Genomic DNA, 6479 nt, shown 5'->3' on the forward strand with positions numbered 1-6479 from the left:
AAGAGGAAGAGAGAGAAAGGGGTGGTCAGGGGCATCATGGAGAAAAGAGTGTGTGTCAGGGTGTGACAGTGTGTCAGTGAGAACATAGACAGACAGATGATGGATGGTGAGGGCTTGGCTGATGAGGGGTCAAGTATGCAGACAGTGTGCCATATGGGGGCATAGATGGGGTGACTGACGGATAGACAGACAAAACACCATATGGTGGGACAAAGACAGACATACGGACAGGCATGACCCCCATAATGGGGCATAGATGGAAAGACCAATAGGGGGGGCAGGCATAAATGGATGGAGGGGCACAGACAGATGGTGGAAAGTGGGGCATAGGCGGATGGATAGAGCAGCATATGAGGGCACAGACTGAAAGATGGGTATGGGGGACAGGTGGACAATGGTTATAATCGGATGGAGCAACTTATGGGAAGACAGACTGACAGACAGATGGGGGGCATAGAGAGGGGACAGGGCACCATAATGGGGGTACAGATGGATGGTGGGGAGCAATATAGACAGATGGGCATGCAGGGGTGTGACAGACTAAAGTGTGTGTGTGTGTGTCTCTGTGTGTTTGTGGTGATGAGTGGTAGGATGGGGTTTGCTTACCATCACTGGGTCTGTTGTCTTCAGGGGCAGGCAGGCTCTAGACAGCGGAACCTCCTCCCTCCCCTCCACGGAGTGTCTCCAGGGCAGGGACCAGTCAGCAGCAGCAGCGGCACCTCCTCCCTCCCCTCCACGTAGCATAGCAGCATCCTCCCTCCATGGGGCAAAGCGGATCCAGGTCAGGATCCGTTGCCGGCCAGCAGAAGCACCTCCTCCCTCCACTCCACGGAGTGTCTCCGACCAGGGCAGGGTCCTGTCAGCAGCAGCATTGGCACCTCCACCCTTCCCTCCATGGAGCGTCTTAAGGGGCAGGTACCGGAGTCTCCGACCACCCACAGCAGCACCTTCTTCCTCCCTGTGGCAGCTCCTCCCTCCCCTCCGCGTTCATTATAGTTGACCTTTGGGGCAGCCGCAGCAGCAGTGTGCAGCGCCTGCCTGCCTCCCTCCCGCTCAGGGAACCTGCACACAGTGGTACTATTATGTGAAGAAATAAATGTAAAAGGGTGCAGGGGATCGCCTGCTTGGTACTCGAGCCCCCCAAAGCCCCCGGGCCCCATAGCAGCTGCATCCCCTGCACCCTCTATAGTTACGCCACTGATCTGCAGCATTTTATCAAATTACACACAAAAAAAAACCGTTTCTGCTATTGCTATCTATGGCAAGGTTTAGTCATCAACCTCTTCATGAACAGCAACATTGACAGCAAAAAAGCTGCTATTAGCCATAATTATTATAGCTTTATTCTGTAAGAAACACATACTAAATTATCATAATATATATATATAGCGCTTATGTTTTTTGGTACTTCCTCATGTTTGTGGCCACCGCTTAGGCTGTGGAACTTACGTGGTGCTGCTAAGCATCATCGCTTAGCAGCTCCGCTTTGCTCCCCACAACTTTACTAAAGGTAATAGATTATCAGATTTGTAATGGTTCCCTCGCCGGAAATCCTTACGTAGTGGTTAAGTAGCGGCTAATGTAACTGGCGTATCGGTGGCCGCAAAGATGAGGAAGTACCTTTTCTTTATGAGTTCATTGAATACATGGCAGCTAATAAAAAAGATTGGTTGTGTAATAGGGGTTAGCTACAATCCATTTGCAACTCACTCACTATCTAATGGTTTTGCCAGTGTGTGCAGTCTGTGCAATAGAAACAGGCTGATCGGGGCCAGAGCTGGCGCCACAACCCCTCTCTTAAAACGTTTGGGAATGCCTACGTTTTTCATAACACTCCTGGGAATTTGGCTGGTTATAGCCCCCAAACACCAGCTTCCTGTCAATCAACTTGCGAACGGCGTTTGATTAAAAAAAGACACCGGATTTTATCTACCATGTCAACCTAATGCATTTCAACCTTTTTCATATGTCGACCTTTTGTCTGTCAACCAATAGTGGTCAACCTTTTGACTTTCGACCTAAACTGTGTTGACCCTATGACCCATACCCAGTGATCAGGACGGAATAACCCGCAATATTTTAAGCATGATAAACATGCTGTGTTAAATATCATGGACCTTTGGTGTTAAAGTACTGCACCCACTGCAATTCAGGGTTACCTTCTATTCAATTTGGACTATATAGTCAAATCGAATAGAAAGTTAGTCTGAATGGCACATGTACAGCTGCATGTGATGCCGATGAGTGCGTGGTCCCACGGCATCGGGATTGAAACCAGAAATAGACTGTGCAGGCAAGTCTGTTTTTGCCCGATCGAAAGGAGGGCCATGCTGCTTTATGCAGCATGGGCCCCGCTCCACCCACCCTCCCGCCGTCCCTCCCTCCCGGTGGCTGTCAATATCAAATTGATATTAACCCTTTGAGTGCCAACATCTGTGAGAGATATTTATATAACATTTGTTATATAATCCTGGGTGCATGCACCCGGCGAACACCATGTTTGCCGTGGCCGCACGCACCCTGAGTCTGCTCATGCGTCTGCGCGTGCGAATGCACGGGGGGATCTGAATGAACCTGTTGCTGTGGATGTGTCTGTATGTATGCTGTGTGTGCCTGTGTGCATGCTGTGTGTATGTACAGTATGATTTGTATGTGTGTGTCTCTGTGTACTTGTTTTGTATATGTACGCCATGTGTGTTTGAGTGTATGTATGCTATGGGTACATAATGTCGGTGGGTACATTCTCATTCTGGGTGTATACTACATGTGTGAATGCATGCTGCGTGTGTTTGTGTCCTCAGTGTGTATGCATGCTATATGTGTATGTACAGAAGTGTGTCTGTGTGTGTGCACTCTGTGTGTGACCACCCCCGGCGGCCGGGCAGCCACATCGCCCCCCCCCCCCGTGGAGCAGTTGAGCACCAGGGCACCCCTCCCTGGCCTAATTGTGGGAGGCGTGTCCCTCCCGTGATTCGGTCACACTCCCCAAAATGTTTAAGGTGGGTGAAGAAAAAAAAGCACTTTAAAGTCATCCCCCAACCCCCCCCCCCCCCCCACCCCCACCTCAGCAGCAGCACACACCTACAGCATCTGCTGTGCTGACAGCAGGCTCAGTATGAGCTCTCACACCATCAGTGAGACGCTAATGCTGAGCCTGTTGTCAGCACAGATTAGCCCGCCAGGCCCCTCCAGCAAGCATGGGCCCGGGTAATTAGTACCCCCCCCCCTCTCGGCGACCCTGTGTGTGTGGAACCCCCCACACACACACACCATAAAAATCCTGCTTTATTCCCCCGTTCCTTATTACATGTACCATATTAATTACAAGAAATGTTGTGCTATTATCATTTGTGTATTGTGTGATTTCCTCCAACGTGGTGATTTATATTAAGCCTCATACACACTATGTGATATACTGTAGTTCACAATATTGCTCAGAAAGGGCTAGTGTGTACACTCCATATCACATGCTGCTGCGCCTTAATGACCCCCTCCCTCATCTGAACATGTTTAGGTGGGTGAGTCCTCCCTGCTGTCGCTCCCCCCCCCCCCTCCTCCCATGCCAACAATCCACCTGGTCCCTGCCGACGCCAATATCGGGACTCGTTTAGTGTGTATGGGGCTTTAGTAAAACCATTCTCTCAGATGAAAGTCTCTGAGAAGCTGTAATGATGTACAGTTGCAGCACATACCTATTTACTGCGTTTCCCAAGCTGATATGAAGTATTTTGGATGTCATTATGTGTTAACATGAGACATTACTCATAATGCTAAAAGGCCATCCTTATTACTTTTCTATGTGACACTTGACAACTGTATAGTCATGGGTAGAATACACTAATAAGAAATAGTTTCCTTTGTTTTGTGTGCTGCTTTCATGTTTCTGTTAAGTACAATCTAATGAATTCCTTTGAGGGCAATTTTAGGAAAAGTACAGTCTGTCTTTTGATTCACATTAGTATGCACTGGAGCGTGAATTTGGCTGAATAGGAAATATTTTGCAGTTCACAAGATTACGGATTGTCTTAATGACTGTGTATGACGCAGTCTTCTTTTCTAAACAGTAAAGATTTTTTTAATCATTATGTTACAAACATTTTCAAAAGTATTCATTCTGTACTGATATAGCTACTCTTTGATTTATATTGTGTGTGACAGATACAGTATATCAATGTGTTTTGGAGCTGTGCAGCTTAGACAGACTTCTACTAATCACATTCTAAACTGTCTGCTTCTTTATTTTCCTTTTTTCTCCCTTCAACCTGGCTGTCCGGCATTGTATTGCATGTAACAAGGAATTGCAATGTGCAGAGAGTTTAGCGCTCCCTTGGGACCCCATTTTCTCAAGACAGCACTCTTTTTTTCCATTCTAAAAATGAACTACCCAAAATAGGTTTTCCCATAATGTAAGCTCTAATTTAATCCAAACTAATATGACAAGCATGAATATGCTTCTTTAAGCACATTATGGCTTAAGAAAACTTCAGATCACTTTGATGATGTTTTTATTCAATGTATACATTCTGCAAGCCATGTAAAAACCGGACCTGGACTAGACTCCGGACCGCCGGACAGGACATCAAAATCTGCAGTCCGGAGCTTGTAGGGTCCGGTCCGGGAAGTGTCCTGTTCGGGGGGTGTTTTGTTGTCCGGGGGGGGGGGGGGGGGCGGGCTATCACCAGGGACATTGGAGAGGGGAGATTACAGCCTCCCCATGTGGACCGGACGTCCGGTTTTCGCTACATGCCCGGACCACACAGGGAGACTTAATTCTACACCTCCTCCTCTACCTGGTGTCACCGGATGCCCCCCCCCCACCCCCCTGAGACAAGACACCCCTGGATAGGACACCCCCCCCCGGACTGGACGCTATAAGCTCCAAAATGCAGAGTTTGATGTCTGGTCCGGCGGTCCAGGGGTTTTGTCCTGGTCCGGTTTTTACCCATACCCATATATATGTGTTCCAAAATAAAGAGTCAATTCAGCATAAATGTAGTGCATTACTAGTTTCGGCCACTCGCCTAGTGACCCCAAGTTCTAGAATTTAGAGTCCTGCCCATTTACCGCCCGGGTGGAGATGGGGATGTATTTGTACAGGGATTTGCAGACATTGTTGCTGTCAAATCCCGGAGCATCAAAGATGGCTCATCTAAGGATTTTTAATGCATGAGTTTATAATAGACACTCATACCTTGGCTAATATTTCCTGTTCACAATTAATGCGCTGGGTGCTATGCAAGTTATTCCAAGTTACACATAACAATGGTCACACTCTTCATCTTGTTTTCCTGAATCGATTGGAAGTCTCTGATTTCAAACCACTCTCTCATCCCATTAAAATATTACCTCACATATGGACCAAATATGGCCAATGAAGGCTGTTACTTAGTGGCAGACACTATAGGTTGTGCTCTGGCAATCGGCATGTGGGTCCCCAGCGTGTTGTGTATGCCAATCACCCTCCACCCCTTTGATGCCATATTTGCAATCTGCAGTGGCTACTATCTTCCCAACACTGCTGCCTGCCCTGTCAGACAAACCTGGACTCTTTCCTGCCAGGCTCCAGTGGCTTGCCTCGCCTAAGAACAGCCACCAATTACCTGCATTTTATTCTAAAGACTCGCCCATCTCCTCTCTTCTCAACCTTCTTCCCACTAACCATGGCACCATCCCCAAAACGCCACAAGGTCCAGAGATAGAGAATGATGACAGCAGACTGGAATGGAGATACAGAAGAGTTAATCCAGTCAGGGTGTAATGGAAAAATGAATAATGAGTACACAAAAGGAAATACACTTAAGCAGCATATTTTGGTATGTTTCTAATTATATAATCATTTAAAACTGTCATATGTCATGTTTGACACTTTCCTTTTAAAATAAAAAAGTAAATAATGTAACAAGACACCAGTTTGTAAAATACTTTATTTCCATTGTCAGTGAACTGAGTATCATAAACATTGAAACACATCATCCACTGTTGTAGATTGTCATTATACATCTGAAGTGAGGTCAAACCATTCAGGGCATGCTGACTCACAGAACAACTGAGATGAGTTTTTAAAAAAATGTTAAAAACTGATTTCCTAACGCTTCTTTAAATTAAAGTTGTGGTGATGCCCATTGCAACCAATCAGATTATTGTATTGGTCTTGCTTCTTCCTCCTACCACTGTGGAGGTGCCTTGGCTGGGAAAAGTGGGACTGCTTCATCCCTCATAACAGGAACACTGTTGTGACTATATACACTATATAGCAGGGGCTTTATAAATTATGTTCATGGGTTCATAAAACACATAAAACCTGGACTGCTGGTACTTTATGCCAGGCATGTCCAAATTGTGGCCCTCTAGCTGTTGTGAAACTACACATCCCAGCATACCTTGCAATAGTTTTAGCATCCCCTAATAGCAAAACTGTTGCAAGGCATGATGGGACTTGTAGTTTCACAACAGCTGTAGGGCCATAGCTTGGACATGCC

The sequence above is a fragment of the Crinia signifera genome, chromosome 4 (genome assembly GCF_055691185.1).
Source record: "Crinia signifera chromosome 4, ASM5569118v1, whole genome shotgun sequence".
Lineage (NCBI taxonomy): Eukaryota > Metazoa > Chordata > Amphibia > Anura > Myobatrachidae > Crinia > Crinia signifera.